Source organism: Ambystoma mexicanum, chromosome 10, assembly GCF_040938575.1.
Source record: "Ambystoma mexicanum isolate Mex_15411 chromosome 10, UKY_AmexF1_1, whole genome shotgun sequence".
Classification (NCBI taxonomy): domain Eukaryota; kingdom Metazoa; phylum Chordata; class Amphibia; order Caudata; family Ambystomatidae; genus Ambystoma; species Ambystoma mexicanum.
Window position 1 is genome coordinate 1,220,102,983 of NC_090932.1, and position 24,089 is coordinate 1,220,127,071.

Consider the following 24,089-nt stretch of genomic DNA (forward strand, 5'->3'; position numbering starts at 1 on the left):
TCAGCACCAAAAAGGACCAGAAAAGGTACTGTCTCCTTCCACCATACGTGGGACACAGCCACTATATCTTTCCTTGCAAGTGGGGCCTTTTTTCAGGGTTACCACGTTATCCCCCTTTTTCGGTCCACAGGGTTTTTGATCCCGTGGTCTCTGTTTTTTCCAGGGGATCCTCCAGAAATCCAGTGAACTCCTACTTTTGGAGCCCTGGTGGGAGAATCAGTTAGTGTCTAGAGCAAAAACAAAAATCAAATTAAGAATCAAGTATATCAATTTATTAATTTTTCCTTTTCTCTGAACCTCCCCTGGACATCATCTGAAATCAAAAGGATAATGCATTTGAAATATGCAATATACAATGATGATCTTTGACTCAAAAATATCTCCACAATTGCCTGTAAATAACACCCAAATTAAGTACAAAAAAACAGTAGGGCTCTTTAACTTAACCATAAAGATCAACACAGCATCTAATGAAAACAAGAATACACCTTAATTAAATATTGCCCCAAAATGTAATTTTCATTCAAAATCCGAGCTAATCTAATCACACTCACCCTGCCATACTACTTTCCACCTTTCTTATCTCTTATCTACCTGCTATACACACTCTCTTAATTATATATTTACCTCCTGAACACTTTGGGCTCATATTTTCCATATACATATACTCACCTATTTCATCACTAATTCTGACCCCTTTACACTCAAAGTTGATATTTTTCAAAATATTTACACCTACTTACCTGCTATGGTGAGTCTATTTGATATGCAAGCGCTTTATCTCCATTTCTCACTCCCTAGTTTCTCCAATTTGTTCAAGCCTTTTTACTTTCGTGTTTTGGGTGGAAGGGCTTAATATGGTTAACATGGACAAATTGTTCCACTGTTATCTCTCCATCCTTTTGGGCGATTCATTAGACTACAGGTGCAACCTTATCTACATTCTCAAAAGGGCCGCACCATGATATAAGCAATTTGGAGTTACGGTTTACTTTTTTTTTTTAAATTAAACTTGTATACCTGGTCCCCTACCTCATATTCAATCAAATATATTTTCTGATCATGGTATGATTTAACACTGTCAGCGGCTATTTCCAAATTTTGCTATGCAAATGCCAAAGCATGTTGCAAATGCATTCTCAGTTCTTCCACATATGTGTGGATTATGGATGCATTGACAAGGACCTGTTCATTTGTTCTGTAAAGTAGGCGGTGTGGCAAAACCATTTTCCTTGCTGTTCAAATGCTGTGTGGGCTCACATTTTTTGATCTAGATGGTGTTGACCTGATAGCAATTAACACATGATGAAGTCGCAAATCCCAACTGGATCCTGACTCAGCTACAAACGTTATTAACATTTAAACTATTGATCTATTACACATTCCACCCCCCCTGAAGAGGAGGGCCGGTATGAAATGTGCAACTTCCTTTTCACGCCCAATATTTGCAACATTTTTGTCATTACTGCACTAGTGAAATGACTTCCAAAGTCAGATTCTATTCTCTGAGGTAAACCAAATCTTGAAAATATATGATTGACTATCATAGTCGCCACAGTTTGGGCACTGCAGTCTGGGGCTGGAATACATTTCACCCATTTGGACATTAAACAAAGGACAGTCAACATATACCTTTTTCCTCTGGCTAAACCTTGCACCGGCCCTAAAAAATCAATTTGCAGATATGATCCTGGGAGTGTCTAATCTCTTTTCATTAATGGTGCTCTTTGAGTCGGGGAAGAAGGCTGAAATTGTTACCACACTAAACATCTCCTGGTAATGAGTTCTACATTCTGTGACAGGTGTGGCCAATAGGCATAATGTTTTAAGATTTCCAAAGTTTTGTGGTAACCTCTGTGGCCTGCAGTCATGGCATTTTCTGCATGATGTACCATCAATCCCCGAAATGACAAAGGCACTCCCCATTGGATTTGGCCTGACTCGAATTCCCCAACCATCAGCCCATCTTGTAAAATAATCCTCATTTTTTGTTTTTTTAATACCCTCAGTTCCTCTTTCCCTTTGCAATCTTCCTTAGTCAAAGGATTTTGCTCTGCATCTAGCAAGTGGTTGTAAAATGGGCCTAAATAAGATCTTTCTTGTATGCCTTATTCAATCGTGGTCATGATATGATATGATATGATATGATATGATATGATCATTTATTTATATAGCACCTATACACAATGTGTTTCAAAGCACTTCAAGGCAAGGGAGGGAACAAGGGAAAATAGTAACACATAATGTTGCAAGCCAGGATACACGATGAAGATGGGAACAGAATGATTCCGGGCTACCGTGAGTACAAGATGCAAAGGAAGTCCAGCATGAGAGTTGAGAAAGAGTGACGCACCGTGAATGAATGAAGTCCATAAAAGTCAAATCCAGCATTGGCCACAAGACAGTGATGGTGAAGGAAGGAACCAGGTGGGTGGGGCTTGCTAAGTGGTGAAAAAGAGCAGCAGGCAGGAAGGCACCAGGTGGGCGGGGCTTAGGCCAGGTGACCTAGATCCACTTGCACCTGCTCCCCATCAGCAAAGGAAAAGAAGCTGGAGGGCTCCTTAAGTAGGGAAACAGAGCGGCAAGCAGGAAGGTACCAGGTGGGCGTGGCTTGCTAAGTGGTGAAAAAGAGCGGGAAGCAGGAAGGAACCAGGTGGGTGGGGCTTGCTAAGTGGTGAAAAAGAGAGGCAAGCAGGAATGCGCCAGGTGGGCGGGGCTTAGGCCAAGTGACCTAGATCCACTTGCACCTGCTCCCCATCTGGCATATTAAAACTTCACCACGAGCTGATCACCTGTTTTCTGAGATTTGGAGCGTGTTATCACATCCACCTGGATTTCACCAAGCAGGTGTTCAATGGGAAATAACTCACCCATCACAGCCCGGAATTGGGCTAATTGATCCACCTTATCATTAACTCATTATCTTCTGCCGGTGTTTTCAAATGACCACGTATCTTCCTCCATTGGATGATCATGTAATTTGCTGAAACATGTTTGTATATGGCTTGAATCATTTTAACATGTTTAAGAGGTTTCTAGCTATATATGAGCATTTCATCCAATTTCCAACAAGGTAAGTTCTCCGCAAAACTATTTTGTGCGTAATCAGAATCAGTGACTAAAACTATTTCTGTAAGTTTATTTTCTACTGCTGTAGATATTGCCTTATTCCCAATTCTGCAAACTGACTGCTTTTGGGGCCTAGCCTCACGCTTGCTCATGGTATGTCATTGCATTTAATCCACCATTTCCCTATTGCTGCCACCAGTTCTAGTTCAGAATCACCTTCCACGTGATATAGCATTGCTGCTCTCCCTGTGAATTTACACTTGTATTGCCTGGCCAACCAGCCCACTGAGCTTTGCTGCTTTCCCTGTGATTTTACATTTGTATTGCCTGGCGAACTAGCCTATTTAGCATCGTTGCTTTCCCTGCGATTTTACACTTGTATTGCCCGACCAACTAGCCCACTGAGCTTTGCTGTTCACTTCCTGAGATTTACACACAGTCTTATAATGTAATATAATGTTTATTATCATCCTCTACCTAATTGCTACCTGGTCTATAACGCCTCTAACAAGCCCATTTCTATAATATATGTCCACAGAAATGCTGAACAGTAATACTAGAATGTCTGTGACCACCCCAGATATTGAACGGTTCTCAGAAAAGTCATCCATTCCCAACTACACACCTAACTCCTTAAGAACCAACATCCCATGTGACCTTATACTCAGGAACTCCAAACTACGCTCGAGACTACCAAAAATATACAAACTGCCTGCTAGGTACCATACTGCATGTGCCCATCATAGAAATCAACATGAGACCACCTCTAACAAAAAAAACTACCCCACACCAAGTACCGCCACTAATCATAACCACAAAATAGACAAATATTATAAACGACCATCTAGGCCAGCTAACCACAATAGCCCTGATGCTTGCATTGCCCACCAACTACACTATCTTTAGAGAAGACAGAACCAACTCACACGAAGGAGGCATAGTTTTCATAGCCAAAACTAATCTGTCTATAAGAATAGAAACACCTCTGCATAGTAAATCTTGCGAGTCCTTAACTGTCAAGATTCTCACACCTAATAAAAGAATATAACTACAGACAGATTACTACCATTAATTCTCCCTACTTTAAACTTGCTGCTAGACACACTAGATCATCCACCCTAGTTAATGAATTTAACACAGTCACGGCCAATGCCCTGGATACTACTGCCCTATTACAAATGAGAAACAGTAAACCTAGAGCACACCTAAATGCCTGGTTTACCCCATACCTAAAATCTCTGGGAAAGAAAAACACAAGTGTGAATCCTCTTGGAGACTAGCAACATCAGAGGCGAATAAAGCCATCTTTATCAATACCTCTACAAAATACAAAACTGAAATACGGCAAGCCAAAAAAGAAAGCTTTGACAATAGAATAATGCAAGCCAAATCAGGCACCAAGGAGCTCTTTACAATACTAAAGGAATTGGAGAACCCCATCCTGGTACCTGACAACTGTGTCAAAAATAAAACATGGTGCTCCAACATTCAGAAGGCTCTTAGTGACAAAATTGCCACTCTCCAAGTTAAAATCGATAAGAAAACACTAAACATACCTCCTACTACCACCCAAATCTACAAATTACACACTAATGGCAAACCAGAACAACGATCAACTTCACTAAAGTCTCCATACTGGAGGTTGAAAAAATACTTTCGCTTAAACCATCAAATTGTCGAGGCGATAATTGCCCTGCACAAATAATAAAAGACGCTGCAAGATAATAATCTCCATTTTATCTCTAAACTTATCAATGCTTCATTCACCTCAGGTACCATACCAAGCAATCTTAAGGAATATTGGGTCCTCCCCCTCCTTAAGAAGCAATCACTGGACCCGGCTATACCTACAAATGACAGGCCTATCACCACAATGCCATTCCTACTAAAGATATTAGATAGAGTGGCCTACTTAGATTCAGAAATTCCTGGAGCTGCACCAACTTCTAGGCACCCGGCAATCAGGTTTCAGACCACAGCACAGCAGTGAAACAGATTGATCTTAAGGCCTAGGTCGATGAGCTTAGAGACCAAGGAAAAACTACCCTACTTCTCCTTCTGGATCTCTCAGTCGTGTTTGACCTGGTGGACCACAAAGTGCTCTGTAACCACTTATAATCAGCAGCGCACTTCTCGTCCCAAGCCATAGCATGGATAAAATCAATTTTAAGTGAGAGAACTATGAGGGTCTTCTCCACCTCAGCAGCTGCAGACCCTACTCCCATCATGTGTGGTGTACCCCAGGGATCTTGCGTCTCCCCCACCATGTATAACATCTTTACCAACCCCCTGTTTGATGAGATTTGGACCTTCTAGGTGTCTCCTAAACTAACTATGCATATGACACCCAGATTCTCATCCCACTTTCTGGGGATTACAGACAGGATTTGGCATTGGTGAACAGGATATATATACCTCATCATCCAGGCATGGATGACACTTCACGGCCTATGCCTGAATGATGACAAAACGGAACTCATCATTCTGGGGACTACACCTAACATTAAGAAACTCAGCCAAGACTACACATCCTTTGTTATACATACAATCAAAGTTGCTAAGGAGGTAAAAACACAAGGTTTTACATCGATTCCAGCCTTACACTGGCAAAACAAGTGAACACTATGGCATCATCCACAGCCTACACTTGTAAGCTGCTCAGATCAGCAAAACCATACCTCTCCACAATCAGTTGCACCACTCTGGCAAGAAAACTTGTGCTGTCCAAATTGGATTACTGCAATGCTCTCTATTTGGATCTAATAAATATATTACTAAGAAAATTCAAATATTGCAAAATAACGCCCTTACAGCAGCCATAGGACTCTCCAAAAGAGAACATATATCAAAATTAGAAGACAATCTAACTGGCTCTCTACTGCTGACAAAATTAAACTTAAAACGGCATCCCTAAGATTTAAATGCCTCAACAATTCAGCATCTAGGTACATGACAAAGAGGTTCAAAAGAAGAGTCACATCCAGACCCACCAGAGCAGCCTATACAAACTGCCTTTCAGTTCCCCCTTCAAAGTGACTACAATCGGAGGGAATAGCTTCCCCGTCAAAGCGGCCTAACTGTAGAACTCCCTCCCGCCTACTTTAAGGACTGACCAATCCTACCCACACGTTAGAGTAAACATTATCAAGTCGCTTAAGGAAAACGATCTGTAGCTCCAGCATTACCAGCTACTCCCAGTACTTGACTTTGTAACCCAAACTGTACCTTTCTCTTCTGCTATGGATCCATACTTGCAATGCATATGTATTACGTGCTGTACTGCTGTACTGACCTGTATATACCCTGTAACCCTGTAAGCTTAAAGCATTCTTGTTTTCGCGCTCTGATACCTTCGGGTCTGGCGCACGCTATAAATAAATAAACAAACAAACATATGCACATCCATCTACATACACAGTTGAGAGCTCCTTACATGTTTCTTCATTGAAAGCCTTGTGTGGGGATTGCTCAAATTCACCTAAATTTGTTTTTAATTATGTGTCATCCGGAAGTGCTCGGAAGTACAGCTGTTGGGCTGCATTGGCTGCTGCGGATTGAATTTTGATACCGGCGTCATCGGCAAGCTGAAGCTCGAGGTCTCCTCGTCGCGCGAAACCCGCAACTTTTGAGAAGGACTCTTTCTGTGGACATTGAGGCTACGCCCAAGGACCCGCCTACCGCCGGCCCATCGACACAGAGCCAGCCCACTTCCATATAAGCACCGGTGCACGTGCATCTCGCGCGCACATCTGGAAGTGCTCGGAATTGCGGCTGTTGGGCTGCATTGGCTGCTGCTGATTGAATTTTGATACCGGCGTCGTCGGCAAGCTGAAGCTTGAGGTCTCCTCGTCGCGCGAAACGCACAACTTTTGAGTTCTGTGGACATTGAGGGTATTTATGTTCATTTCTCCCTCCCTGCCTTAACTTTTAACCGTGGGTCTACCGCGGGTCCCGCTCACGGAAAGAGTGTTACTAATTTTGGTCTCCCTTCCCTCATAGCTACGCCCAAGGACCCGCCTACCGCCGGCCCATCGACACACAGCCAGCCCACTTCCATATAAGCACCGATGCACGCGCATCTCGCGCCCGCATCCGGAAGTGCTTGGAAGTGCGGCTGTTGGGCTGTTCGGCTGGCGGAGGATGGCAGGGGGAATAATTATCTGGGAAGAAGAGTTTACGAAGCAGGTGGGTGCAGGTTTCAGGGAGCCTGATTGGGCTCACTTGTTGGTATAGGGTACACTGCTGCAGGGTATAACCGGGAGAAATTGAGTAATGGGGAAAGTAAAACTTCTGCCTCGCAAAGATGCAAGGGCAGACTTCTTCATGGCAGTAAGCACCAGAAGGGCAAGTTTGGCCCGGGCAGCTGCGCTACCGCTGCCAGAAGCCAACGAGGAGGAGGTAGAATTACTACAATGTGCACAACCATATTCCTCGCAGGAAAAACACCAGGATGATATTATTGACCCCTCTCAAGAGGCTGAATTTCTAAAAATTGCCCAAGAACGTTCTCTTCTTGAGAAACAGTCTGAGGACAGTATTGATAATTCTCAACCGCTGTTTGGAGATGAGGATATAGCGAATATCACTCAGTCTAAAGTGATGGAAATTAATACAAATACGGAGTTTGAGAACTATCAAAATCCTGATGACAAGGATGTGCAGGTCGAATTGAACTATGACAAATTGTTAGATTTCTCTAATGGCAGTATGTTGGGAAAGGAGAATTCAATGAAAACTAGCTCTAACTCTTCTCCCTCTGAATTTACTGTAATGATGACAATTGTTAATCGCCTTATCTTGTCAGAATTACGTAAGCAAACGGAATGTTTGAATAACTTGTCCACTGATTTCAGAGCGTTACCTGATAAATTATCAGAAGTTTACTTTAACTCTCAGAAGAAAATTACGGCCAGGGTAGGGGAGAACAGGTTGGAGGATTCCACTAGGGGCTCTTATGGAAGAGATAATTCTAGTAGATGGCTCACAAGAAAATGCACCTGACTCAATAGGGGGTGAGGGAATTATCTTGCTGGAGGATACTGACCCAAACTGTCTAGATGTAAGCACTGGGGCAATTGGGACAGGGGGTCAAATGTCTGAACTTAAAATGTCGAAAAGACAGGTAAAAAAATGGCAAAACAAAACAAGAAAAATATGAAAAAAAATGGTGGAATGGGCAAAACATCTAGAACATTCTTGAGAAACGTTATTCAGGGGGAAGTGAATGAGGAATTCCCACCCAGAGTAAACATGCAACCACAGAAAAAAAATTCACTGAAGGAGAATTGTTGGTTCACTAACAAAGGGAAGGACCAAGCTACTCACAATGAATACACACAGGGAAATCAACAATTATGTGAAGTAATGAAAAATAAAAAAAGCGATGAGGTATATGAAATTTTCAATGCAGTTCCCCAGCAGGAAGTGATGACTAGCATAGGGCCGCTTGTAATAGCGAATGAGTCTAACCATGCTACCCGAAGGGAAGGACTTATGACTAAAAGTAAGCAGAAGGAGACAAATGAAACTCCAACTAATAAGGGTCCCATAAGGAATTTGATCCCCATTGTTGATAATAAGGGTGTGGGCACCTGGGACTGGAAAATCCCTCAGGGAAATGAAACGGAATCCAACCCGAACTTGATCAGGGTAATTCAAATCCCGGTGTCCAGGACCATGGACTGGATTCGGGGGCAAATAACCCATGTCAACTGAACCCTGAGGACAATGGGGGGGGCTCAGAGGGGAAATCAGGCTCAGCAGGCGAATCAGAAACAGGAAGGGACAAGTCATCAGAATGACAATGATGAGGCACTTTATTTAAATATCCTTAGAGTGCTAAGGGAAAAACAACAGTTGGAGGTTCCCGAAAATGGGTTTGAACAGCGACAGAACCATAGGAGGCTGGATTCATATGAAGAATACTGTGTGGGAGGGAGGGAAGAGGATCTGGGGAGGGGAAAGGAGTTGATGGAGAAGGACCAGCTTCTTTCGAACCAGATACTTGATCTGAAGGACCCGGTGAGACCAGACTTACCTGGCCTTGTTTTGACGACATTATTTGCAGATCAGAACTTCACTTCCCTCAATCGACCATACATTCTGTCCCTACTGGGTCAGATTCCAAATTTAAGCCTGATTGAATCAACGGACATTTTCCTGGTGGATTATAAACACAGGCAAAGGGTGGACTATGTCCGTTTAGTTATACCACCCCCTCTGGTCAGAAATTTGATGATGAAAGAAGCGGAAGAATTTCATCGTAAGGGTTTTGATATCTTTGAGTATGTTCAGAATCACTCCTATCTAACAGAGACATCAAGAAATATAGGCAGATCAAAGAAGGAGGATCCTCCAAACAAAGAGGAAGGTGTAAGGGGTGAAGCGAGGTATAAGGAGGAGACACAGGACTGGAGATGGCTTGCACTTACATTGAGAGAATCCATTGACAGCCTCAAAAAGTTAGGGAAGCCTCTTTAGTCAAGGTAAAATGTAAATTGAAATTGTTAACCTGGAACTCGAGAGGCTCCTACATAATGTGAATTTAATGAGGGACCTGGCACAATATGATTTACTTTTCATTCAAGAAACTTGGTCAAGGGTCCCTTTATGTTGGGAGGGTTATACGGTATCCTCTATATGTGCACAATGGGGAGGTAGAGGTCGCCCGAAAGGTGGCCTCCTTATTGCCGCGAAAAGCCATTTGAACCCTATAATTAGGGGAGAATGGCTTTTTGCGCATCAATTTTTGGCTGTAGGCTTCTCACTTCTGTTTAATAATATGGACACACCCTTTCTGTTGGTCAACTCATCTTGGAATCCGGCTAAGTTATTCGATAGGCAATTGTGCTTGGAACTACGTAACTTAGGATCACTTATACAGAACTGGTTGGCAATTAATACAGGTGGCCAGATAGTGATCGCAGGTGACCTCAATGCAGTAATTCATGGGGACTCCTTCAATGGGGACGTTTTGATTAGTAAGTTGGGGGAAGTTCCCCTAGGTGGTGATAATCAATTGTGCAGGGGGAGATTGTGGTCACACTTTGCCGAGACGTGGGGCTTGGAAATTTTGGTAAATAATCTGCCAACTTGGAAAGCTAGAGGCTGTCAATCAATAATTGACTATATCATCTGCTCTGGGGACTTGTTCTATCGCTCTGGGAAACTTGATTGCATTGAGACTCCCTTTAGTGATCATTGTATCTTGTCATTGGAAATATGTAGTATTGTTCTTAATGAACCCAAAACTGTGTTTAATTACAACATAAATGTCAACCACACAGGGAATCGTATTTCACGGGTTAAATCCCAAATCCATCTTAACACTATAAGATCTTAACACTATAAGATGGACCTGGGATTTAACCCGTGAAATTATTTTGAAAGACATAAAGAATACTAGTAGCGAACAGCACAATTAGCCCTGATTTGAAATCGTATAATGGTAGCAGACTTTGAGAATTTTACTGAAATACAGAGAAATAAGACCGATGCGGCTAGTAATTTTACGAAATACATTGGTAGCGCAGTGGCAAAACTGGGTGATACTAACCCTGGGGACAACCGACGGAAGCAAGATATATCCCATAATTTTGATATAGAAATTAGAGAAAAAAAGAGGGACGTGAGAAAAGAAATTAGACTAATTAAGAAATCGGGACTTTCTTTTGAAAATATGGTGGACGGAATTAAAAAAGCCAAACAAAGGTACAAAAACTGGTCCATTCAACATAGAATAAAGAAAGGCCAGAGTGAAGGGGAAAAAAATGTTGAGTTCATTAAGAGGCACAAATTCAGGAAACTTCTGGTACTTAATAAACAATTGGGACAAACCACAGAAAGAGTTATTAGTGAATCCAATCAACGAAGCCATGTGGAAGGGACAGTTTTCAAACATGTTCGGTCCAATTAAGGAGCGGGCCGGGGCCCCATTGAATCAGGAAATAAATTGGCGCCTGAATTTTCCCATAAGGGACATAAAAAACCTTATTGTTAAATTGAAAAATGTTGATTTGAAAAAGATGAGCAAGTCATCGAAACACGTGTAATCACATAGGGCACGAGAAAACCTTGAAATAAACCACAACAAGTGGAGTTTTTTCTGAACACTGAAAAGGGGGCTATTTGTCATCCTTTTCGGTAATATGTGAGCGCATGTGACTAAGTCTATGTAGCAACCCAATAAGTTTCATTTTCATAAACGGAGTTGAGGAACCAAGTACTCCGTGCTACTTTCCCATGCGACCCTGAAAAACTAAATCAGAAATAATGCTAAGGGCGCTGAGGTCCAGCATAGGATAACCCCAACCCAATTAGTTCCACAAAAGATATATTGATTGTTATTTAGGCGTGGCATATCAAACCCCACTCTGGGAGACCTACCAAGGTAACGAGGACTAATGCAAGAATATCTGTCACTGGGATCAATGGATTGGAACATAGGAGCCTAGTGTGGTGTTCTCGGTGGAACCATGCTCCTTTGATTAGAGGTCATGTTATTCTTTGCCTGAGTTTGGGCTTATTTTAGTGGCATCTTTGCAGACTTTACCTCCAAAATTGCTGGTGGGGATTCCTTAGACTTGGATTTGGTCTCTTTATTGTTAGGTCAGTGCTCTTTCTGAATAAATATTACCTCATACAGTTTAGTTTCCTGTTAAATTATCATTTCTAATGGTTTTTCCCTGTAAAATGCACAGATCAATTGGGAGACAATTTATTTTTGGAGCCCATTGAAATATGCAGTTTTAAATTCTTCTGAATTAGGATTAAAGGTCACTTCAAAACATTAGAATACCCTTTTTAAGTTTTGAAACTACAGGCAAGGGGATTCATTTGGTTGTGCAGCTGTGCTACAAATAGCTTTCTTGGCTTGCTGCATAGGCTGATAGAGTAACAATTGGTGTCTAATTTCTTTCTCAAAATCTGCCCATAACACATTTTCCTGTTCATTCAGACCAGGGATAACACTGGCAGAAGCCACATCTAGAGTGAGGTGAAAATACCGCCCATATTGTTCCCAAGGAATCTGAAGGGGATTGAATGTATCATGGACCATATCCCAAGTGATCTTTTATGCAACAATCTCCTCCTTTATTGAACGGTCTAATCAAGGTTTTGATAGATTTTATATTTTTTAAAGGACTACATGGTGCATTCTGGTATGTGCCATTTTGTCCCTCACTCTTGTTCTCTTGTGAATGAGAATATGTGTGAGCTGTTGCAGGTGATTCAGACCCTAACATTGGCTCATACCCAAGCCTGGCCATGTGGACAGCTGCTAGTAAACTTCCCTTGCTAGGGCTGTGACCAAATTCAGCTTCAGTATTTATGGTGCACCGGTGCTTTTATTGAGACTTAAGATCAAAGATTTGCTTTTTCAATTCTCTGCACTGTGCATGAAGCTGCTGTGCTTTGTGCCAAAAATTAGAATTCTCATCCCTTACTTTAGTGATTATCTCTTGAAACTCTTTAATCTGTGTCTGACAATGGTCAACTGATTTAGATTTTTCTTCATTCTCATCCAGTAATTTAAATATTTCTTGTTCCATGGCACAACATTAATTCCTCAACTGTAACTTTTGAAAGGGTCTGAATTTCTGAAATTGCAACATCTTATTTGTGTCTTACATCATCTAATACTGTTTTTAAATGCATTAATTATTGCTCACTTTAAGAAAATTGTTTGTCTCTCTGAGCCAGCCGGGCACTAAACTCACTACATTTGGCCTTCAATTTCTTGTCTAACTCACCATGTTTTTCCATCTGCAGTGATCACTCTTGTTCTGCATCTAAATTGTATTGCCATTTTTTAATGACCTCACAGTCTTCCCTTTGCAGCTTTATGGATCTGTGTAACAGAAACCAAAGCTTACCGCACAATCTCATGAGACAGTCTTTCTCTTCCCTTCACTCAGAACAGTCTAAGGAGACACCTGTGCACAATGCTTCCTTTATCAAAAATGCTTTCAGAGGCTTCTTTTTGAATTTCAGTACTGATCCTATTTTTCCATGTTATCAGATTTTCACATGACAAGATTGCATAAGCATAGAGTTTGGTCTTTAGGTAATCCGATAATTCAGAAAATTCAGCCCCCACTTCAATGGTAATGGTAATAAAAGTCAGAGTGCACACAGCACAATTGCTACCACTTTCCTCGCAGCTCTCAGAGAATGAGTGCACAATATGGTTATGCTTTATGATGCAAGGCCACACCCAGTATTTACTTTACTGCTTTCTGGCCAATGCACCTTAAATCTGTTAGAGATATTTCTTGGTGGTAAGTTATGGTGGCATTTTTGGTGGTATGTTTGTGACATAGTGGTGATAGTAGAATATAAGGACTGCCTGGTGATTGTTTTCATACCGGGGTCACTAACGGTAAGCCAAGACTGGACTAAGTACACTCTATAAGATACCTTCATCCCCTTGCAGTATTTCATGTACAATACCACGTTATGCTGTTTTGGCGGCATCTCCGAGCACATTTACCATATAAATCATATATGAACATTCATTCAGAGCCTCTTAGAAGAACGCAATTTACAGTGACAAGGTTTGCTTTACATTTTACCACATGTGATACAGTGAAACATTGCCTGCAGTAAAATGCAATTACCACTTGCTTCACCTCTGTATGATAACTCAAGAAATCAGGGCACATAAATAATACCAGAGCCGACTGTTTCTTTTGCAAGCACAATTGAGCCTTATGAATAAAACAAACATATAATGCGATGAAGAGATATGTGCCTTTGTTCACTTGCCCATGCTGATTTCACAATCTGTTGAAATTATACAATGTGTTTACAATTCCAGCAGCAACATTTAGCACGCATTTTGCTCTCTCTTGCCCAAGGCGATGATCCCTCCAGAGTTCACAGAATTACCTTAACCCCCTCTTCCACCTGTAACTTGGCAGAGAGCACCATGCAACAACCTTGAGACACTTAGCCCTGAGAGTGGTAACTTCTATCATTTGCCATTATTATTTTCTGGCAACTGTTTTGGCATTGGGAAATGCACTTCACTTTAGTAAAATGGATAACAAACAGACTTTCGGGTGCCTGATATGAAGAAACTCATGCAAAATCGATATCTGCATTTGTGGTTTGAAAACTACACACCTCATGTCTACTGTTACGCTCACTTAGAGGATGTTTAATTCAGTGTGTGCCTGGACACAGCAAGGTTGGAATTCCCCCTCAGATCGGCTGTTGCAGAACACCCGCATGGGAGCCCTCTGGACAGCACTGGATCTTCCTTTCTCTACCTCCCTTTGTGCTTATGACAAATCAGCCCACACTCTACCGAGAGAAAGCCTGCAGACAACCAGCAAGTACCCCATGCATCAAACGACAGCCCACGAAGAACAGCCCTTTTGACAGCTCTGAACAATCCTTTTAAACCAACCCGGGAGATCTGCCCCCTGATTCATGTTCCCTTAAAGAAAATGTAATAAAAGCATGCCTCTGATACTGACGTCATGTGCTCATCAGAAACCACCTCCCTTTGGAAAGTTCCAAAGAAACACATGTTCTGCCTGCCACCTTTGACCGTGATCGAGGCTTTAGCAATGGATGCAAATAGCTACATCTCTGTGTTGTGTCCTGCTCTGTATGTCTTCTAAACAATAAATTACTTTTGAGCAAAACGGATTTCACATTTCACAATTCTGACTTGTCAGATCTTCATTTAAACACAGCACAGCCTTAATTCTGCTCGTTTTGTTTATTGCATTTCCAAGCTAACCCTGCACAGCCCAAATGCCTTGCACATTCAGTTCATCAATCTGCCCAGGTTTATATAAAAGTAATGACATTACTTGCTCTGAATATTAGTAGGGGATATTAGTGGTTAGGGCATATTAGTATAAATTAGTGTATGTTGTCTAATGTGTTTCAGTGCAACTCAGCCTATGAAATTGAAAGCCAGGATTTACAAAGGCAGTGAGTCACTGAAAAAACAAATGCATCCACTGGAACCAGGAAAAACAGGTGTTACCCAGTAATTAAAACTGATGGAAGAGAGCTAACTCATTCCCATGACCAAGCAAGAGTATCCTTCAACTACCTACAAATTGTCTTTAAAGATGTAAACCTGGCCGGGAACCTGCTAGCCATAGATTATCGAACCCTTCCCCCACTAAACCTCCAAATAGAAATCAGAGGCAAACCACCTAGGTTGGAAGATGTACAAGTCAGCCACCAGCATAAAATATGGCTACTTGACAACCACCATCCCTCCCGTATTAACTCCATCTGATCCACTCAGATGGAAAAAAACAGGGCATTGAGGTTTGTTAGTTGGAACATTGCAGATTTACTTAAGAACTTGAAAGACACAGATTGTCTTGATTTTATCCATAATTTCAATATAATTGCCTTTCAAGAGACCCGGGCATGCAACACTGTGAGTGTTGAAGGTTACAAAATTACTAAACCCTACCCGAAAAAATAAAAGGACTAAGGGACGTCCGAGTGGAGGGGTTGAGAATATGGGTGAAAATGCATTTAAATTTACAGCCTGCTTTATTGGAAATAAACAACAAAGATCATATATGCCTCTTCATAGAGCTACATGGTAATACTTGCATAATTTTGATAAATATGTATAACTGCACATATGATAGTAAGTCACTTCTTACCATCAAGGTGGTGTCCAACAAATGAACACGTGGCCAAATAAATAGGTCCTTATTCTAATTGTAGGTGATTTAAATTAGCAAAATGAGCCATTAAATTAAGTGAAAGTCGTCTTGGTAGAAGATCATATCTGGGACATCTCTACATTAGAACATACAAAACAGGTAGTAGAATATGAGTATGCTCTTGATACATCACAAATTCTGTACAGGTGGGTGGTTAGGGCTTGTAATCGCTGCGCAACTGGTGATATATCCCCACCCCTACCTATCAAAAGGGAACTAGCAAGAGCCAAGTAGATTTGCTGCAGTGGAAAAGAGTGCAGTAAATGCAAAATAGGTTACTTCCCTATCTCAATTATATTAGCATTAGAAATGGCCAAAGGAGTTGATATCGACCAATCCAGAAACCAACAACTCACATGCCCAAGCAAAAGTAGAACACTTAGGTGGCGTACTTAAGATTTGAATAAGACCATTCCTTTAATATTCCGCAACATCCTTCCACACTTGAAAGCTGCTTTTGTCCCTGAAAAAGGGACCACCTCTAGAATTTAGGAGTTAAGCAATGATATTTTGATGATTATCTGAGAAAATGTCTCTGAACCATGTAAATCAATCTCGATGTCACAATTGAAAAATAGACATCGAAGTATTTGGTACGATAGTGAATGTAGAAAGACAAAACAGGAGCTATTAATACTGTTGAAGGTGGGAAATACTTATGATCCTCTAGGACTATGAAGGAGGACAAGGAGTGAATTGCAATGAAGAAGAAGGACAAGGCAAAGGAAAGATGGGAAGCACTGACCAAAAGGCCTTTTGGCAAATTGCGAATTGCTTAACTAGGAGACAATGTAGAGGAATCAGCATTTGAGATTGCTATAACCAATGATCAATCGTTCAATAATTTCTCTGCAAGACCAGAACATCTTTTAATCTATATGCTGGAAATGTTGTAATGCAGAATGAAAGAGAGGAACCACAACTAGATCATGACCTAGACTGTTCATTCAGGGAAGTTATGATAAGGTACATTTGGACCTTTTTAAATCGGACCAGATGGTCCGTGTCCCTTATTTGCAACATGTGTTCGATGCAGTTGCAACTCTTGCAAAGTTCCTGCCATCCTGCAGCAGGGCAGAGATTGTTCCCTTTCATAAGAAGTGGGGCGTGACAACCCGGAAAATAACCTCCCAATTTCCCTCCTTGACTCAATGGGGAAATAATATGGTTAGAATTCTCTTAAACAAACTGGAGACTTGGATACTAGATTTACATTTCACAAGTAATGTACAGGCAGGTTTCAAAATGGGGATTTCTACAGTTGACCAAGTATTCAAGTTAACACTCCTGATGGATACATATGTTTACCTCAGTAAGGGAATGCATTTTCTTTATGGTATTTATTGATTTGAGCTGAAGATGGCATTCAACAGCATCCCTATAACAGAGTTGTGGAACACCATGAATAGAAAAAAGTACCAATGCCACTTTTTAATTCCATAATGCAACTATATGCTAATCACACTGCCACAGTTAGATGGGGAACTGCTGGGGAATGCCCATGTTTTTTCCCTGTCGAAAAGGGCGTGAGCCAGGAATGTGCCCTTGCCCCCACGCTCTTCTCAATCTACTTTGATGATGTTATTGATTGTTTAGCAGTTGATTATGTAAACTCGCCTAAATTGCACAGGAGAGAAAATACATATATTGATGTTTGCAGATGATGAGGTCCTCATTTCAGTTGCACCGAGCGGCCTAGCCAGATTAACTCCCCAGTTCTCCAATTTTTGTATACTAAAGGCCTGATACTTAACAGGGTGAAAACTAAAATAATGTGTTGCGGACAGAAGATTAAACCACACACTAATTTGAACACACAAATTGGAGACAAGTTAATAGAAGAAGTAATTAGGGTCTGGCTGACTAGGAACAGGAAGTGGGAGTAGCACATCGATAAAGCCAATATGGCCGTGAGGAAAAGGAGTGATGGGCCATCATTACGACCCTGGTGGTAAGTAACGTACATTACCGCCATGGCGTAATTAACGTTTCCGTGCTGGGTCGAAGCCGTAAAAAGCGGCACATTATGACCCATCGGGCACGAGCATTGCGCCATGGCGGTAATGTAAACAGTGCCATTGCGTAAATGCCCCCAAAACGGCACCTACCGGCATTGCATGCCGCGTAAGGTGCACTACCGCCATCCCGGCCACCGATCTTAGCACTGACCGTAATTAGCGGTCACCGTAATTAGCGGTGACTGCCAGTAAGCGGAACCGGAAGTAGCATCATCGCGGCGGAACGGGAAAGAGCACGGCGGCCATCTTTAAAAACACAATCCATTGTAATCCTCCACTATCACTGCACATCTGACCCCGAGATCTTGCTGAAAGCTACAGCCACATCCACGCATCCCCACAATGCCAAAAGTTGTTAAAAAAGCCTGCGATCGGCAGCGGCAGGACCGCTTCAGCAGGGAGGAACTAACAATGTTGGCTGAAATGCTACAGGAAAAGGCGGACATCGTCTTCTCGGCAGAAATGACAAGACCAGCCATAGCCTGCAAAAAGGCCATGTGGGAACTCGTAGCACAATGGGTCAGCGCTGTAGGAACCACCGCACGCACCCCAAAACAGTGCCGCAAAAGGTGGGATGACCTCCGGCTCTGAGTAAGGAGCATACTGTCGGCCAACCGCAACATGGCCATGGCAACTGGCAGAGGAGCAGACTCCCCAATTAAGATGCGGCCATGGGAGGAGATACGTGCCTCGACGATCGGCATGGAGAGCATCGAGGGGGTCGGTGGAATGGAGAGAGGAGCCCTGACATCAGGAGACACAGGCAGGTGCCTTAATTTAGCCATGCGAAACCCCCTGAATTCCACTTACATCTGCATCACAATGTTGCCCTATAGGGTTAACGCAACACATCAGCGGAAGACCTACACCCTGCACACATACAGCATGCACACTCCACAGCAGGCACCCACATTCCTGCATGTTCAACCCACCCAAAAGGGAGACAACCTGTATGTCACAGCCTACAAAGTGCACCATCTATCCCTCATATTCATGGCAGTCATCACAATGCCTGTTCAATGTCTGCTGACCCATCAATAACACTTTCCCCCCTCTGCTCCACCACAGGCTCCCAATCGGACACCGGCAGGGATGAGAGTAGCACCACACCTGCCAAGAAGGCCAGGCCAGAGGCAAGAGCCCACCAACCCTCCACCTCTGCTGGACCCAAAGACCAACCACAGCAGCCAAAATTGCCTGTCGCAAAACAGCCCAGGGCAGCAATGATCCCTGAGGCAAGCAGCATGGCACCACCCACAGGAGAAAGCAAAAAGAGTGGGCACCACTATATGATATTCACATTTATCAAATAATTGTTTCTATGTAGAAGTTTCGTTGCTCTGAAGATTCCTTGTTGTCAAATTATAAAAAGGAGCTGGCTGTGACGAATAAGGAGACACCCTAATTCAAAAATACACAAAAAGCCAAAGACCAAGTCGGATGCAAGGTCACACATCCGCTCTCTTAGAAGACCCAATCAGGTTATGTAAGTTATGTAAACTATATAAAGCTTGATAGACTCAAAAGTAAAATTGTTTACATATTCAAAAAATAATGATAATAATGAAAGTTCAGTGGTATTTCATAAAGATTTTTATCAATCACTGGTTTTGTGAAAAAATACGTCTCTTGGTATGAGGCGTCACTAATATCTTCTTAGTGAGGAAGAAAAAAGCCAATAGCATTTTATGTCAGACCAAAACAATCTTTTGCCAATGCATTTCGGATTTACAAATCCTTCGTCAGGGCAAGTCTGTAGTTAACATGTATATTTACATAACATCCAAAAGAAAGTGTATCACAATGCACATTCACAAAAAATATATAAATAACATACCATCGTTGTAGTGGTAGAAAGATACATAAAAGAAAAAATAGAAAAAGAGAAAGAAAGAGCAATAAGAAGTCTGTTAGGAAGGAGGTTAGCGATGACAAGATATACAGAACGCGTTTACCTGAGAAAATGGCAGAATGCTTGCATGGACAGTGGCTTGGAGAACCAGAACCATGTGGTGGGCAGAAAGCTGCCCGGACAAAATCGGCGCCAAGGCGCAGATAAGCTGAAATGTAAGAGAGACGTTGTAAGGAACCCGGGTGGGATCTGTGTAAGCAGTACGTCTCATAACATCAGGGGAGCTTACCATGAGACCAGCGAGGAGTCGGACTGTTCCTCTCGCTTGCCGGCGTGTAACTGCGTTGTTCGCATCGGAGCGTTGCCCAGACAACGCTCCTTAAATAAACCACGTGATCGCGGCCTAGCGAGGCGCGCGCTCTGGGACAAATGACGGCAAATAGGTTTCTAAGTGATTATTTAGAGCTATACAATAATTATACGCCTTAATTGGAATATGTCAAGAATTGTGGAAACAAAAAAATGTAAAAACCAGGAAACTGAAAGCATAGAGATAAAAGAAATACTCCAATACATGACAAAGTAACAGGGGTAGAACTAGTGAAAGAGGATAAGAGAGTCATAAAAGAGAAATAGCAAATACAAAAGAGCCCTAAAGAACGCTGGGCTAATAAAGGAAAGTTGCAAAGTAAAACATCTATATCAACATCATTATATATACATATATATATATGACCACAATGGATCATGTCATCAAACGGTGGCATCTGAGGCTATTTTATGTAGTCATAGGAAAAATCATAGGAGAAATCAGATGCATGAGTAATGCTGCAAGTACCAACCCACTGTAATGGTGTCGTCGCCAGACGGCACCTTGGGTCCCAGACCGAAGTCCAGGAAACACAGCGGGGTGGTCTAAGTCCATAAGATATATCACAGTAAATAGTTGCTAGAAATTATACCGTGAAGGAAAAGAGATTACACAATTAAAGAAAACAGTGATAATTAATCTCCTCGTTAATCCCATTGGGAACCAGACTCCCAAGTTTGTCAATCCAGAATGACTCTCTGCGATTGAACCGTTGGTTAAGGTCTTCGTGTGGGTTGTTTCTTGTGAGTACCTCTAAAACCACAAATCTAATCTGAGTCAAATTATGTCCATTCTCCAAACAGTGCCGTGCTACGGCAGAGTTGGTGTTAGCATTACGAATACATGAACGATGCTCATTCCACCTTGTTTTGGCCATTCTTGTGGATTGGCCCACATAAAATTTTCCACACGGGCATTTGATGCCATAAATTATGTTGGTGCTGTCACAGGTTCCATAATTTTTGAGCAAAATCTTTTTCCCTGTTCTGGGATGGTTAATGGAATCTCCCTTGATAACTAAGTTGCAGTTAGTACAGTTCAGACAGGGGTATGTACCCGTCCGTTGGGTTATCGGTTCCTTAAGTGGTGGTCTTGTGTGTACAAGTTCATCTCTCAGATTCCTGCTACGTTGGTAAGCAAACACCGGTAATTCAGTGAATAAATGTTGTACTCTGATGTCATTTTTAAAGATCCCCCAGTGCTTACTGATGGTCTTCTTAATTCTGTTGCTCTGGATAGAGAATTTTGATACAAAGACAGGTGTTTTAAGTTCTCTCTTTTTTATAGGATTTTGGGTAGATAACAAGGTCTCTCGTGTCAGACTGTTGACCCTGACTGATGCTGTGTCCAATTCTGCTTGTTTATAGCCCCGGGCTAAAAACTTCTCTTTCATAATCTGTTTTTGGGCTAAACAATCATTGGGGTCGCTGACAATCTTCTTAACCCTTAGGAGTTGACTATATGGGAGATTTTTGAGTAAACTGGGCTGGTGAAAACTCAGACGATGTAGAAGGTTGTTGCGATAAGTAGGTTTACGGAAGATTGAAGTGCTGTAACACGTGGTCTCTTTTTTGATGGAAACATCCAAGAAGGTGATAGTGTCATAAGAAATTTCTCTCGTGAATTGAATCCGTTTATCTATGTTGTTTAGATATTCAAAGAAAGTATCGAAGGATATCCTTGTGCCTCTCCACACCCCAAAAATATCGTCAATGTACCGGCTCCAAAGGTGAATGTCATTCTTCCAACGTTGGTTATTAAGCACATTATCGGTCTCAAACTTATACATAAAGGCGTTGGCATATGAGGGTGCCATTGTCTCTCCCATAGATGTCCCCGAGGTTTGGAGGTAAAACTGATTGCGATATTGGAAGTAAGAATTTTCTGAAATGAATTGTAGGAGAGCCAGTATGAACTCTTTCTGTGCTCGAATTTCTGATGCTTGTAGCAATAGCCATTCTACTGATTCTATACCGAGGTCATGTGGTATGGACGTATATAGGCTTTTGACGTCTATGGTGAACATCAAATCATCCTGTGTAGGAGTTATACAATTAAGTTTCTGTAGAAAATGTGTGGTATCACGAGTATATGTCGAAGTTTTTTGAATCAGAGGCTTGGAATCCTTGGGTGGTCTTTAAACAAACATTTTTGGGTATGTTCGTTTATCCAATCTAGTTCGAGAGCTTTATCCAGTAAAGTCTTCAGGTTCTGGTTGATCGTGACAGTTGGATCCAGATCTAAGGTGGCATAAATAGTCCTATCTTGAAGTTGCTTGTTGCATTCTGCATCATAGTCAGCCGTATTCTGGATGACCAACGCTCCACCTTTATCCGCTGGACGGATAGTTATGTTCTTGTCACTATACAAGTCTTTGATGAGTCTCATCTCGTGAGGTTTCAGATTTTTATGTGGAGGATTCTTGTAACTGATTCTCTCCAAGTCACGGATCACCAATTTTTGAAAGATGTCGATGGATGGAACAGTTATGGGAGGCACAAAACCACTCTTTTTTCTAAATTCTTGGAAATCTGGACCGTCTGGTGGTTTCTCTTGAACTTCCAATTCTTCAAAAAAGACCTTCAATTTCAATTTCCTAATGAATTTGTAGAGCTCAATTTTGGTGTCGAACAAAGTGGTACCATATGTGGGTACAAAACTCAGACCTTTTTGTAACGTGTCAACCTCTGGCCTGCTCAACGGTCGGCTGGATATATTAATAACTAGGTTCTCCTTGACTGAAATCTGGTCTGTGGTTTGTTTTTTGGGTTTCCTCCTCCCCCTGCGGGTCCTTTTGGGCGGGCGCCTAAAAAAGCCGAAGAGAAAGGTACTTGTGCTGCAGGACCAGTTCCTGTGTTGAGCTCCTCAGCCGTCTGTTCCGTGGATATTTCGGGTTCTCTCTGGGCTTCTGAATCAGAACTGCTGGTATTATCTGATGTGTATTTGAAAAGTTTCTTGGGTGCTACAGGGCCATACCGTTCCTCCACGTATAGACTTCATCGTTGATGTAGTCGTAGGTGTTTCGTTTAAATTTTTTAACTTTTTTCTGTTCCAATTCCACCCACCCACAGGAGACACACAACAACTGCTGCCCACTGAGGGGAATGTGTCTGTGGGGAGCAGTACAATTGGGGAGACTGCTGCCATCACAGCCTGCTCTGACAGCGATTTGGGGAATGAGGACAGAAGGTCCCCCCACTGCCCACCTTCATTCCCCCCACCCGTCCCTAAGTAGCCTGCACGGAGACGACACACAGGGGCTATCCCCTGAAGAGTCATGGCCAGCCACTCCCAGCCCAGTGGGAGGAGGGGAGGAGGGGAGTAGCCCAATTACCCCGGCAATTGCAACATCCAATGCCCCAGATTTCCAGCAGTCGCTGGACCAAATAATGACGAGGCAAGAACAACTGTCCTCACTACTCACGAAGCATGTGGCTGATTGTGGAGGTGCCAGTGCGCACATGGAAAGATGTGCTGAGACTGTCAAGGCAGCCATCCAATCCGCAAGCAAACACATATGTGCGGAACTAGCCGAGGTGCAGAATGTGCTCGGTGAGCTTGTACAGACAATAAGGGACACGCAGCATACCGAGCAGCCCAGTACCTTCTCCGCTGCAAGTTCTGCCGCAACCAGCCCTGTCCGCAGGTCAGCCAGGAACCTGCGGAATACAGGCAGGGGGGCCCCAGGGGCCGAGAGAGGGGGCTGCCAATAGTGGCCGCCCAGTGGACAAATGGAACATTACCCACTTCATCACGGGCACCGTCACACCTTTGCAGGGAGTTCAGGGGGGAGGGGGTAGGGAGGATTGAGTGTGTTGGGGAGTTCAGGGGGGATTGGGTGTGTTGTGGAGTGCAGGGGGGAGGGGGGATTGGGTGTGTTGGGGAGTTCAGGGGGGAGGGGGGAGGAGGGATTGGATGTGTCAAACCTATTCACATTCATAATACACTTTTTCCTTTTGCACAAATCAAATGTGTGGACATTGCTCATTTCATATGTGTGCTTTATTGGTGTACAGTCGACAGTGTGCATGTCCCAGACACACACAGTGCCCCAAGTGCTGTCTCCATGT